The following is a 15,267-nucleotide window of genomic DNA, read 5'->3' as shown; positions in this document are numbered from 1 at the left end:
CTGTCCGCCTGCTCAGAGCAGGCGGACAGGTTATGGAGCAGCGGTCTAAAGACTCGCCAGAAACACGGGCACTCATCCGGAGCTTGATAAATGGGCCCCTTAGCCTGAGCTTCAAATGAGTAATAGATTTTTTCTGACAAATTTCAAAAGTTATGTCTATTTCCACTCCCACAGCCATCAGCCAATCACAAATGCATATATGTATATATTTTTTTTATTCTTGCACATGCTCAGTAGGAGCTGGTGACTCAAAAATTGTAAATATAAAAAGACTGTGCACATTTTGTTAATGGAAGTAAATTAGAAAGTTGTTTAAAATTGCGTGTTCTATCTGAATCGTGAAAGTTTAATTTTTAATTGAGTGTCCCTTTAAAGAGGCACAATTATTAATTTGTATGTTACTGGCAGCCAAGGGGTATAATGACTGATTTGTTGTGAAAAATATATATTGTAAGATTAAGATGGGGTCTAAGGTAGAGCTTGAGTGCTGAGGGGAGCATTGTGTGAACCCTCAGACCATGGTGCCCAGTCACCTGCAGATTGTCCAGTATATTTATGGAGGTCACCTGGCAACCTTATACATGGAGCCTAAAGGGATCCTCTACACGCACATAGCATAAGTGTGCATGCCACTGAAACAGCAATAATATTTATTAAAACATTTTTGCTAATGGAACTATAAACACAAATCTATTTAAAACTGTAATGCATTCATGCACATTTACATTCTGATCTTTCTATCCCTTTAATGCTGTCCAGCTGTTCTTCTGCTACCCTGAAGTTGTTTCCTATACTAAATGATGAACAAAAGGATGATTGTTAAAAAATAATTCTGAATGACCCCCTTAATGGATACTGGATAAAATGAAAGAAAATGTTTTTTCTGTGATAAATGAATTATCTATGCACATGTCTAGTCAAAGCTTTATCATGCATCTGTATAAACTGCAAGCTCTTTACGGTAGGCAAGATATAAAATCTCCCTTATCTGTACATTGTACGGCAGGCACTATATTAATGAAGATGCTAAATTAAATCCCTAGAGGGATCAATGAAGTCCAATGTTGTGATCACAAGGCAGGTGCCTGGTCTATTCTGCAGTGGATAAATTGTGTGTCCCTATTCCTTTGACACTAATCTGCAGGATTCATTTCCCCATGAAACAGAACACTGGTGCATTCTGACTTTAAACAATTCATGAAATGGTCCAGCTAAAAGTGTCTGCATAGCAATCAGTCTACAACTGTGGCAGCCGGAGGAAAAGCACAAGCCAAGCTATCTGATCTGTTCATGGGAATTAGTCTCCTTGACCGCAAGCACAAATGAGAGGAATATCAGGTAAATTGACATGTTCCTTAAAACCTATTCATTTATTTAGCATTATTGCAGAGCATTACCATAAGCCTCTCACACACCAATAGAAACACATGTCCTACTCTGCAGTGCTATCCCTCCTAGACGGCATGTATACAGCCAATATGACTTTCAACATAGACATTTTAACTACTGGCAAATGCAGAAGCACAATTGCACAAGGATAATTGTAAAATATAATTAGGCACAGTAGTTCATAATCTGTTCAAGAACATTAAGGAAAGATTATACAAATGAACAATAATTTTATAATGTCTTCTAATTTATTTTTTTCTCCTTTAACCTTAATTCAATTTATTGAATATATTGTTTAATAAACTAATTACATAAGGAAATTATATTTTGAATTCAAGAGAATTTGCACTTGGAGCATTAGAGCATGAACATATAATTATATGGTATTTTGATTGTTATTCAGCAATTACCGTAATTAGAGTTTTTCAATAATTCATTTTAAGCAAATAAGCTAGTTTAGCGATTTTGCCGCACTGTCTGTGTTTGAAAGATATTGTAAAATGGAGGTGTATGACATTTTCTAAGTGTGAAGTCCTTTAAAACCATTTTATCTGTGACTCAGATAAATGCATTCTCTTATTACCGAAGATATATATATATATATATATATATATATATATATATATAGGTATATATATATATATATATATAGATGGTATTATATATATATGTTATCGACTAAGTGCATATTTAACTAAAAAAAGAGAACTGATTAATGAAGCCTCTATGGTGTAACATTGTGAATAAATGTATACGGTCATACGACTTACCCTATGCTATGTGCTCCGTTCTATATAACATTCATGCTTTACTTATATAATGCTATCAATATGCTATGTGTTTTAAACCAAATTGTAGGAGGTAAAATAAAAAAAACAATATTATTCAGGCCTTTTTAATCCTCTATATGTAATAACTCAATTAAATGTATATACTAGGGATGGCGAAACATAATTGCATGTGCCCAAATTGTCAATAATAGTCTAAAAAAAAATCTCTTGAGTGCCCATATCACTATTTTAAAGGAGATATTAAAGTTCATTTTTCTTTTAAATAGATATGAACAATTAAAACTTTATTGCTGATATACAGGGGGGTAGTTATCAAGCCGTCAACCTCAAATACGCTGGAATTCCGCAGCGTATTTGTGGTGAGGCTGATTCGCCTTAGTTATCAAAGGCTCGAGACCGGCAAAAGTAGAATTTTGTGACGTAAGCTTCGATCCGCCGGACTCAGTCCGACACAGATCGATTGTTACGTCACTCCAGATGTTCCGCACACAAGTGCGGCACATTCTCACTACTTTTGCTAGTTATAAAATGACTAGCAGGTACGCTCGGCACTTTTACGGCCCAGCGTACCTGGTTTTCAAACCGCCACCCCTGGAGGCGGCGGATCCCATAGGAATCAATGGGAGTCTGACCATAGCGAAAGTACAAGTTCGCTGCTGACAGACATCCCATTGATTTCTATGGGAGCTGTCTGCACCTAACACCCTAACATGTACCCCGAGTCTAAACACCACTAATCTGTCCCCCCCTACACCGCCGCAACTAAATAAAATTATTATCCCCTAAACCGCCGCTCCCGGAGCCCACCGCAAGCTACTCTATACATATTAACCCCTAAACCGCCGCTCCCTGACCCCGCCGCAACTATAATAAATGTATTAACCCCTAAACCGCCGCTCCCGGAGCCCACCGCAACTATAATAAATGTATTAACCCCTAAACCGCCGCTCCCTGAACCCGCCGCAACCTATATTAAATGTATTAACCCCTATCCTGCCCCCCCTACACCGTCGCCACCTATAATAAATTTATTAACCCCTAATCTGCCCCCCCTACACCGTCGCCACCTATAATAAATTTATTAACCCCTATCCTGCCCCCCACTACGCCGCCGCCACTGTAATAAAATTATCAACCCCTAAACCTAAGTCTAACACTAACCCTAATGCCCCCCTAACTTAAATATTAATTAAATAAATCTAAATAATATTTTTATTATTAACTAAATTAATCCTATTTAAAACTAAATACTTACATTTAAAATAAATCCTAATATAGCTACAATATAAATAATAATTATATTCTAGCTATCTTAGGATTTATTTTTATTTTACAGGTACCTTTCAATTTATTTTAACTAGGTACAATAACTATTAAATAGTTATTAACTATTTAATAGCTTACCTAGCTAAAATAAACAGAAATTTACCTGTAAAATAAATTCTAACCTAAGTTACAATTACACCTAACACTACACTATACTTTAATAAATTATTCCTATTTAAAACTAAATACTTACCTGTAAAACAAACCCTAATATAGCTACAATATAAATAATAATTATATTGTAGCTATCTTAGTATTTATATTTATTTTACAGGTAACTTTGTATTTATTTTAGCTAGTTTGAATAGTTATTAAATAGCTATTAACTATTTAATAACTACCTAGCTAAAAGAAATACAAAATTACCTGTAAAATAAATCCTAACCTAAGTTACAATTAAACCTAATACTACACTATCATTAAATTAATTAAATAAATTACCTACAAATAACTACAATTAAATACAATTACATAAACTAACTAAAGTACAAAAAATAAAAAAAGCTAAGTTACAAAAAATAAAAAAATAAGTTACAAACATTTTAAAAATATTACAACAATTTTAAGCTACTTACACCTAATCTAAGCCCCCTAATAAAATAACAAACCCCCCAAAATAAAAAAATGCCCTACCCTATTCTAAATTAAATAAAGTTCAAAGCTCTTTTACCTTACCAGCCCTTAAAAGGGCCATTTGTGGGGGCATGCCCCCAAAAGTTCAGCTCTTTTGCCTGTAAAAGAAAAATACAACCCCCCCCAACATTAAAACCCACATACCCCTAATCTAACCCAAACCCCCCTTACAAAAACCTAACACTAATCCCCTGAAGATCATCCTACCTTGTCTTCACTCAGCCGAGCAGCGATGGAACCGAAGTGGACATCCGGAGCGGAAGAAGTTAATCCTCCAAGCGGCGCTGAAGAAATCTTCCATCCGATGAAGTCATCATCCAGGCGGTGCTGAAGAAGTCTTTGATCCGGCCGATGTCATCTTCCAAGAGGCGCTGAAGAGGTCTTCTATCCGGGCGATGTCATCTTCCAAGCCGGGTCTTGAATCTTCCTCCCGCCGACGCGGAACCTCCTTCTTCACCGACGGACTACGACGAATGAAGGCTCCTTTAAGGGACGTCATCCAAGATGGCGTCCCCTCAATTCCGATTGGCTGATAGGATTCTATCAGCCAATCGGAATTAAGGTAGGAAAAATGTTCCGATCAGCCAATAGAATGCAAGCTCAATCTGATTGGCTGATTCCATCAGCCAATCAGATTTTTCCTATCTTAATTCCGATTGGCTGATAGAATCCTATCAGCCAATCGGAATTGAGGGGACGCCATCTTGGATGACGTCCCTTAAAGGAGCCTTCATTCGTCGTAGTCCGTCGGTGAAGAAGGAGGTTCCGCGTCGGCGGGAGGAAGATTCAAGACCCGGCTTGGAAGATGACATCGCCCGGATAGAAGACCTCTTCAGCGCCTCTTGGAAGATGACATCGGCCAGATCGAAGACTTCTTCAGCGCCGCCTGGATGATGACTTCATCGGATGGAAGATTTCTTCAGCGCCGCTTGGAGGATTAACTTCTTCCGCTCCGGATGTCCACTTCGGTTCCATCGCTCTTCGGCTGAGTGAAGACAAGGTAGGATGATCTTCAGGGGATTAGTGTTAGGTTTTTGTAAGGGGGGTTTGGGTTAGATTAGGGGTATGTGGGTGGTGGGTTTTAATGTTGGGGGGGGGTTGTATTTTTCTTTTACAGGCAAAAGAGCTGAACTTTTGGGGGCATGCCCCCACAAATGGCCCTTTTAAGGGCTGGTAAGGTAAAAGAGCTTTGAGCTTTATTTAATTTAGAATAGGGTAGGGCATTTTTTATTTTGGGGGGTTTGTTATTTTATTAGGGGGCTTAGATTAGGTGTAAGTAGCTTAAAATTGTTGTAATATTTTTAAAATGTTTGTAACTTATTTTTTTATTTTTTGTAACTTAGCTTTTTTTATTTTTTGTACTTTAGTTAGTTTATGTAATTGTATTTAATTGTAGTTATTTGTAGGTAATTAATTTAATTAATTTAATGATAGTGTAGTATTAGGTTTAATTGTAACTTAGGTTAGGATTTATTTTACAGGTAAATTTCAGTTTATTTTAGCTAGGTAAGCTATTAAATAGTTAATAACTATTTAATAGCTATTGTACCTAGTTAAAATAAATTGAAAGGTACCTGTAAAATAAAAATAAATCCTAAGATAGCTAGAATATAATTATTATTTATATTGTAGCTATATTAGGGTTTATTTTATAGGTAAGTATTTAGTTTTAAATAGGATTAATTTAGTTAATAATAAAAATATTATTTAGATTTATTTAATTAATATTTAAGTTAGGGGGGCGTTAGGGTTAGATTTAGGTTTAGAGGTTAATAATTTTATTACAGTGGCGGCGGCGTAGTGGGGGGCAGGATAGGGGTTAATAAATTTATTATAGGTGGCGACGGTGTAGGGGGGGCAGGATAGGGGTTAATAGGTTTAATATAGGTTGCGGCGGGTTCAGGGAGCGGCGGTTTAGGGGTTAAACTATTTAGTTGCGGAGAGGTGCGGGATCAGCAGGAGGGGTTAATAACTTTATTATAGAGGGCGACGGTGTAGGGGGGGCAGGATAGGGGTTACTAGGTATAATGTAGGTGGCAGCGGTGTCCGGGAGCGGCGGTTTAGGGGTTAATACATTTATAAGAGTTGCGGCAGGGTCTAGGAGCGGCGGTTTAGGGGTTAGTAACTTTATTTAGTTGCGGGGGGCTCCGGGGGCGCCGGTATAGGGATAGAACAGTGTAGTTTAGTGTGAGTGCTTAGTGACAGGCTAGCAATAAAGCTGGGAAAAAGCCGAAGGGCAGCGAGATCGGATGAGTGATAACTCTCACAGTCCGCTGCTCATCGCCCCGCGGCTTTTTGACAGCTTTTTTTGATAACTTAGGCGAACGTATTCAAGGTCCGCGGCGGCGAAGGTAGGCGAGCTTAGGCAGGCGTATTGGGCCGGCGAAGGCAGAAAAGTAGACGGCTTGATAACTACCCCCCATAGCATGGATTCATAACAAAAACAATTTGTTAGGTACTACAATTGCAGTATTGTGGTTGCCCAGAGACGGAGTGCCAGCAGATTGGGCACTTGTGCCATTAGTTTGCCACCCCAGGTATATACTCTTTAGTCACTCCAGCGATTTTATTCTATTATGTTTTTCATGCAATTGATTTATTAAAGAATGGAAAGTGAACTTTAGTGAACCTGCTTTATAGACTTTTGTAGGGATTAGAGAGACAAACGTTGTTGGAGAGACTGGAGAAAGCTCTTAATGAGTTTTACCAACTATATTTTACTTATTGGGGTCTATTTAAGAAGCAGGGGATGTTGCCTCCGACCCACTCCGCTTCAGTTCAGGCTGAAGCGGAAGTTAAGAAGCAGAGGTCCTAAGACCGCTGCTCCTTAACTCGCCCGCCAGCTCTGAGGTGGCGGACAGCAATCCACCCGATCGAATACAATCGGGCTGATTGACACCCCCTGCTAGCAGCCGATTGGCCGCAAATCTGCTGGGGGTGGTATTGCACCAGCAGTTCACAAGAACTGCTGGTGCAATGATAAATGCCGACAGTGTATGCTGTCGGCATTTATTGATGTGCGGCGGACATGATCCGCTATATCGGATCATGTCCATCCGCACATTAATAAATGGACCCCCATTGTGTTTGTGTGCTGTTCCTCAATTCCAGGGTATCTGTTTCTATGTGTTTCTAGGTTACAATATATATTTAAGTTTGGATAATATTCTCTGATTTCAATTTATTAAAGTCAGCTGAGGATAACCAGAATGATGCCATGTAAATGGTGCAGGCAAAATGCTGCCACCTAAACAGTGGCACTCATTTTCCCAGTATGACTGAAGGTGAGCAAGTGTTAAGGCATCTGGGTATACACTACAGTGCCTAACAAGGTGATGTCTCTGCAGTGTAGTTTGGAGAATGAGGAAAGTATATGCTGATGTGTACGACTGCCTCTGCACAATGATGGTGGTGGTTCTCAGCTTTTTTGCCTGATCTCTGCCTTTAAAGGGACAATACTAAATACATTTCATGCACCCTCCTCTAATCATGGACGCTGCCATTATGGGACCTAGGTTATACTGCAGATATCTGAAGGAGAGTTACTGCACATGTGCAAACAAGTTAGCACTGGAAGAGAGGTAGGGAATAACCTCAATATTATGCTTATAAAATGTATTTAGTGTTTAATGTCCCTTTAACAGTCTCCATGTAAATATCAACATCTATAAAGTCATCAAATGATCAGAGCTATGCAGACGCTTCAACATTTTCATTGTGGTATTTATAATATTGACATTCACATTATGAAACGAGATTAATGCTTGCCGTGTGTACATTTTCCTGCTTAGTCTCCCGCAATCCACGGCTGTCATGTGTGATCCTTTCTGTTTTTTTACATTTGTAAAAGTAATGGTGATAAGGAAAACTAAAATCAATGGGACATGTTACCCATATGCTGAATCAGTTGAATGTGATATATGTGTAAAAAGCTGACTAGGAAATCATAACCTCTTTATGTAAAAACATTACATAGCATTTGTTTCTGCTCACCAGAGTAAGAGCCTTGTGAGCAGTTATCCTTCAGCTATTTATTTTACTGTCATCTGCATGGTTTAAAAATAAGCCAATCGCATCATCAGTGCTGAGTTAACACTTTGCTTTACTGTGATCTTGTGAAATTTCACCAGGATTTGGTAAAATATCTTCATTTTTTACATAGAGATGTTAAGGTGATATTTTCCCTTTCAAGTAATTTAGCATTTGGTTAAAAATAGTCAAAACTAACAGTAAATGCATTTTTGTGCACAAAGCGATTGCTCACTGGTTGCTAAGGACTACTGGTAGACATTAACACTCCCCTCAAGCATATAAAAAGTGTTTCAGCAAAGTAACATCCATTTAAAAATAAACTGCAGTGCATGTATGCCAATTTCACTTTAAAGGGATGGGGTGCAAACGTGTCTTGCTCTAATGCGTTACAGCATGTACTCACTCTCTTAACTCTATGGGCTACATTACATGTGGCGCGCTATTGTTAGCTAACTTGCAAGTTAGAAGTAAATTGTTTTGCTTGAGCACAAACTAATGCTCGGTAAGCACAAATGAAGACCTCGCGTAAAGGGTATGACTTTATAAAAATATATATATATATAAAACTTATAATCACACACACACACACACATACATATATATATATATATATATATATATATATATATATATATATATATATATGTGAGAGTTGAGGGTTCCAAACTGTAGCGCTCATAGAATGGAGGAAACATAAACAGAGAACAATTTATGGTGCACTATACTAGTTAACAATTTAGTACAAAAAATAGGAATATTGCTCACCTTTAAAACCTCAAACATGTGAGGTATGTGAGGAGCGTTGAGGGGAATAAATCCCTGTCCCTTGGTGACCAGTTGGCGTATGGTACTTCTTTCTTTTTGGTGCCTTTGGGATATTCTTCTCCTCTATGAAGTATGCTGCACGCCCAATTGTGACGTCACTTCCGGTCTGTCGAGACCGCAACACTCCAGAGCGCATCTAAACAAGCCTGTCAGACAGAGGCTTGTGAATCCGGTGCCATCCTACAAAGTGGAATATCTTAAAGGAACTAAAACGACTCAGTTGTTCAAAGAACACCATCAGGTATTTTCCACCATCAGTATTACCAACCATTACCATTAACTTTGTGCAAACTGAACATTCACAGCATAATCAGCAGCAGCACACTCTGTGACTTCTCATCGTTTGTTTAAAGAGGCACTCAATTTAAAGTCTTGAGACTTTTTTTTAGATTAGCACAGACATATGTTTAGTGCTTTAATAAAGGATATCTGTTTTTACCACTCACTTGTATCTGAGCCTTCTCTCAAGGAATCTACCGTACTCCAAAGAGGGGAAGCACATTCTTGTTCCCCTAAAAAAAAACACAGTATACTCCTGAAAAAAGAAAGGATTCAACTCAAAACATACAGATGAAATTCATCACTGAAAGTTAAAGACACCATACTTCATAGAGGAGAAGAATATCCCAAAGGCACCAAAAAGAAAGAAGTACCATACTCTAAAAAGTACCATACTCCAACTGGTCACCAAGGGACAAACATCTTTAACACAGACAGGGATTTATTCCCCTCAATGCTCCTCACATACCTCACATGTCTGAGGTTTTCAAAGGTGAGCAATATTCCTATTTTTTGTACTATATTGTTAACTAGTATAGTCATACTGCACCATAAATTGTTCTCTGTTTATGTTTCCTCCATTCTATGAGCGCTACAGTTTGGAACCCTCAACTCTCACCCTTTACAATTCATTCCATTTGATGATAGTGGAATCTCCAGACTAAGCAGCCTTTGAAATACATCAGGAGAAACTCTAAAAAGGGCAAAATAACTATTTGCATAACACACAGCGCAAGCCAAAACACCCTATACTTTATATATATATATATATATACATACACTCTTGAACCCTTTCAACTCAAATACCTTAAAATATGAAAAATCATTTATATTCAATTTTAATATTTGTATTGTGTTTTACTATGTATTTATTATAAATATTTCAAATGTCAATGTCCTTCACATAGACAAAACTTTTAATTTTATTTTTGAATATTTCCATCTATGTATTTATCTATATATACACCTGTATATATATATATTCATATATATATTCTACAAAACAAATCACACACACACACACATATATATATATATATATATATATATATATATATATATATATATATATACACACAAATTTAAAAACAACAAGAGTATTTTCTTCTATGTGAAGAACATTGGAATGTAAAATATGAATAACTCACGTTGGGTTAAGCGCACTTGGAGGGATGTTTATCAAGCCGTCAACCACAAATACGCTGGAATTCCGCAGCGTAATTGTGGCGAGCCTGATTCAACCCATTTATCAAAGCCTACAGACCGGCAAAAGTTGAAATTTGTGACGTAACATACGATCTGCTGGTCTTAATCTGACACAGATCGATGAAACGTCATTATAGATGTTCCGAATACAAATTCGGCACTATCTGACAACTTTTGCAAGTTATCAAATTTCTAACAGGTACGCTCGCCACTATTCTGACCCAGCATACCTTGTTTTCAATCCGCCACCCTGGAGGCCGCGGATGCCATAGGACTCAATGGGAGTCTGAAAGCAGCAAAAGCTTTTGTTCGATACTGCCAGATATTCCATTGATTTCTATAGTAGAAAACCTAACATCCTATCATAACCCACGAGTCTAAACACCCCTAATCTGCCGCCCCCGACATCGCCGCAACCTACATAAAATTATTAACAAAAGACAGGGGTGTCCGGAACACGGTCAAACCAAAGATCCATGCATACAAAGGGATAACTTATCCAAAAGAGCAATCTGCTACCTCTACAACTTGGAGTGCCATAGCATAGCGGCGGATCAAGCCGTGAATATCCCAAGACGAAAAAATGAAAGCAGGCACTGCAGGTTAGGCTTAATATAAAAACGTACCTTTATTTGAACAAAGTTAAAACAGGCTGGGTTCCCAGACAGAAGACAGACACTAGAACATGGACAGTCTGACGCGTTTTGCGCCCCCTAGTGGCGCTGAATAAGCGCCACTAGGGGGCGCAAAATGCGTCAGACTATCCATGTTCTAGTGTCTGTCCTCTGTCTGGGAACCCAGCCTGTTTTAACTTTGTTCAAATAAAGGTAAGTTTTTATATTAAGCCTAACCTGCAGTGCCTGATTTCACTTTTTCGTGTTGGGCTAAAATTATTAACCCCTATTCTGCTACTCCCGGACCCCACCGCAATGAAATAAATGTATTAACCCCTATCCCGCCGCCCCCGGACCCCGCCGCAACTAAAATAAATATATTAACCCCTATCCCGCCGCTCCCGGATCCCGCCCCAACTGTAATAAAATTATTAACCCTAAACCCCTCGCCTCCCACATCACTACCACTAACTAAACTGATTAACCCCTAAACCTCCAGCTCCCCACATCGCCATAAACTAAATTAAGCTATTAACCCCTAAACCTAACAACCCACTAACTTTACATTAAAATTACCTCATCCCTATCTTATAATAAATTTAAACTTATCTGTAGAATTAAAATAAACTATATTAAACTATTAATTAACCTACCCTATTATTACTAAAATTACATTAAACTATATTAAACTATTAATTAACCTACCCTAACTATGATACTAAACTTAAATTAGACTATATTAAACTAATAATTAACCTACCCTATTATACTAAAATTACATTAAACTAAAAAATAAGTTAAGTATATTACATATTTAAAAACCTAACCCTACTCAAATTATTTAAATCTACAATTAAATATTACTAAGTTACAAAAAAATAACAACTAAGTTACAAAAGATAAAAAACACTAAGTTACAAAAAAATAAAAAAGAAATTAACAAATATTTAAACTAATTACACCTAATTTAATAGTGCTATCAAATTAAAAAAAAAAACCTAGCCTACAATAAACTACCAATGACCCTTAAAAAGGCCTTTTGCAGGGCATTGCTCCAAATAAATCAGCTCTTTTACCTGTAAAAAAAATACAAACACCCCCCAACAGTAAAACCACCACCCACACAACCAACACCCCCAAATAAAAACCTTTCTAAAAAACCTAAGCTCCCCATTGTCCTGAAAAGGGCATTTGTATGGGCATTGCCCTTAAAAGGGCATTCAGCTCTTTTACTGCCCAAAGTTCCTAACCTAAAATTAAAACCCACCCAATAAACCCTTAAAAAACCTAACACTAACCCCCGAAGATCCACTTTTTTGAAGACCGGACATCCATCCTCATCCAAGCGGCAGAAGTCCTCATCGAAGCCGGCAGAAGTTTTCATCCAAGCAGGCCGAAGTCTTCATCCAAGCGGGCAGAAGTCTTCATCCAGACGGCATCTTCTATCTTCATCCATCCGGCGCGGAGCGACTCCATCTTCAAGACAACCGGCGCGGAGCATCCTCTTCTTACGACGAATCTTTGAGAATTAAGTTTCCCTTTAAATGAGGTCATCCAAGATTGCGTCCCTTACATTCTGATTGGCTGATAGAATTCTATCAGCCAATCGGAATTAAGGGGGAAAAAATCCTATTGGGTGTTGCAATCAGCCAATAGGATTGAGCTTGCATTCTATTGACTATTTCAATCAGCCAATAGAATGCAAGCTCAATCCTATTGGCTGATTGGATCAGCCAATAGGATGAAAGCTCAATCCAATTGGCTGATTGCAACAGCCAATAGTATTTTTTCACCTTTAATTCTGATTAGCTGATAGAATTCTATCAGCCAATCGGAATGTAAGGGACACCATCTTGAATGACGTCATTTAAAGGGAAACTTAATTCTTCAAGATTCGTCGTAAGAAGAGGATGCTCCGCGCTGGATGTCTTGAAGATGGACCCGCTCCGCTCCGGATGGATGAAGATAGAAGATGCCATCTGGATGAAGACTCCGGCCCGCTTGGATAAAGACTTCGGCCCGCTTGGATGAAGACTTCTGCCGGCTTCGATGAGGACTTCTGCCGCTTGGATGAGGATGGATGTCCGCTCTTCAAAAACTGTAAGTGGATCTTCGGGGGTTAGTGTTAGGTTTTTTTTAAGGGTTTATTGGGTGTGTTTTAATTTTAGGTTAGGGACTTTGGGCAGTAAAATTGCTGAATGCCCTTTAAAGGGCAATGCCCATACAAATGCCCTTTTCAGGGCAATGGGGAGCTTAGGTTTTTTAGATAGGTTTTTATTTGGGGGGGTTGGTTGTGTGGGTGGTGGGTTTTACTGTTGGGGGGGGGTTTGTATTTTAAAAAGAGCTGATTTCTTTGGGGCAATGCCCCGCAAAAGGCCCTTTTAAGGGCCATTGGTAGTTTAGTGTAAGCTCAGGTTTTTTTATTTTGGGGGGCTTTTTATTTTGATAGGGCTATTAGACTAGGTGTAATTAGTTTAAATATTTGATCATTTATTTTTTATTTTGTGTAACTTAGTTTTTTTTTATTTTGTTTAACTTAGTTGTTATTTTTTTGTAACTTAGTAATTTTTAATAGTAGATTTAAATAACTTGAGTAGGGTTAGGTTTTTAGAAATGTAATATAGTTAATTTAATTTTTAGTTTAATGTAATTTTAGTATAATAGTTAGGGTAGATTAATTATTAATTTAATATAGTTTAATGTAATATTAGTATAATAGTTAGGGTAGGTTAATTAATAGTTTAATATAGTTTAATGTAATTTTAGTATAATAGTTAGGGTAGGTTAATTAATAGCTTAATATAGTTTATTTTAATTCTAAAGGTAAGTTTACATTTATTATAAGATAGGGATGAGTTAAAATTTAATGTAAAGTAGTTTATGGCGATGTGGGGGGCTGGCGATTTAGGGGTTAATAGGTTTAGTAAGTGGTAGTGATGTGGGAGACCAGGGGTTTAAGGGTTAATACATTTATTTAGTTGTGGAGGTGTCCAGGAGCGGCGGGATAGGGTTTAATAACTTTATTAGAGTTGCGGTGGGCTCCAGGAGCGGAGGGATAGGGGTTAATAACTTTATTAGAGTTGCGGTGGGCTCCGGGAGCAGCGGGATGGGGGTTAATAACTTTATTTAGTTGCGGCAGGGTCCGGGAGCGGCGGGATAGGGGTTAATACATTTATTTAGTTGCGGTGGGGTCCGGGAGCGGCGGGATAGGGGTTAAACATTTTAGTATAGTGGCGGTGTTTAGTTGGGAAAAAGCCGAATAGCAGCGAGATCGATGACTGCTAGTTAAAAACAGTCTGCTGCTCATCGCCCCGTACTTGTTGCATGACTTTTTGACAGCTTTTTTTATAAATAAGGAGAGCGTATTCAGGTCCGCGGCCGCGATGTTAGGCGAGCATATTGGTGCCGTCGAATGCAGCATAGTTGACGGCTTGATAATTCGGCCTCCTTGTTATATGTGGTGTCGGGTTAGCGTGCAAACGTTAAGTATTAGTTGTTGTTTTTTAATAGTAATGCATTCAATTGAATTCTATGGGGAGAATAAGTTAACAAGGTCACAATATCTGAAGTCCTGACGTTAGAGCGCCACTTGTAATCTAGTACTATGTGTTTAACCCCTGAAAAATGGTTAATAAAGTCCTGCTCATGAGCTGCAAAGAACTGCTGTGTTTAAACCCTCATGTTGGTGAATAGTGCAAACAGTAGATGCTTTTACAAATAAGAGCAGGTACTTTTTACACTATGTTCCTTTTGATTACCATATTATTGGCAATATCTACTGTGTTTTTGACTTATTGTCTGCTATTAATATCTCCTGCCCATTTCCTTTTTGCGATTATAACTTTCATCCTTTTAAGTTTTCTTAATATCTTTCTTGTCACTCTACTTTAACATCTTTTTCATTCCTGTTTCTCAGTAGTCCTTCATGTTCACAGTCTCCAAATCCCCTAATTTATCCAGACACAACTAAAAAAGGACAGATATTTTACAGGATAATTTATATCTTCAGATCATAATCAGAGAGACATCAAGTAAAGCAGACAGGGAGATAAGGTACAATTTATGTAATTCAGTTAGGGACACTTTGTAATGGGCTTTGCTCCAATATGAGTTATGAAGGTCATTTGAAGATCATTTCTCAGGAACAGAGCCAGGCAAAGTTGTTAATCTGC

At 37.9% G+C, this 15,267-nt stretch overlaps 1 protein-coding gene across 1 annotated transcript in view; it reads left to right on the top strand.

Moving 5' to 3' along the window:
- Nucleotides 1–1,301: 1,301 nt before the first annotated feature.
- CTXND2 (cortexin domain containing 2) overlaps nt 1,302–15,267 on the top strand; it is a 95,244-nt gene continuing 81,278 nt past the window's right edge. The window contains exon 1 of the mRNA XM_053696044.1: nt 1,302–1,338. The gene's annotated coding sequence lies outside the window, so the exon portion shown is untranslated. The remainder of the gene's footprint in view (nt 1,339–15,267) is intronic.

Source organism: Bombina bombina, chromosome 1 (assembly GCF_027579735.1).
Source record: "Bombina bombina isolate aBomBom1 chromosome 1, aBomBom1.pri, whole genome shotgun sequence".
NCBI classification, from domain to species: domain Eukaryota; kingdom Metazoa; phylum Chordata; class Amphibia; order Anura; family Bombinatoridae; genus Bombina; species Bombina bombina.
Note: the sequence above shows the minus strand (reverse complement) of the source record. Positions and strands in the feature narration are given on the sequence as shown.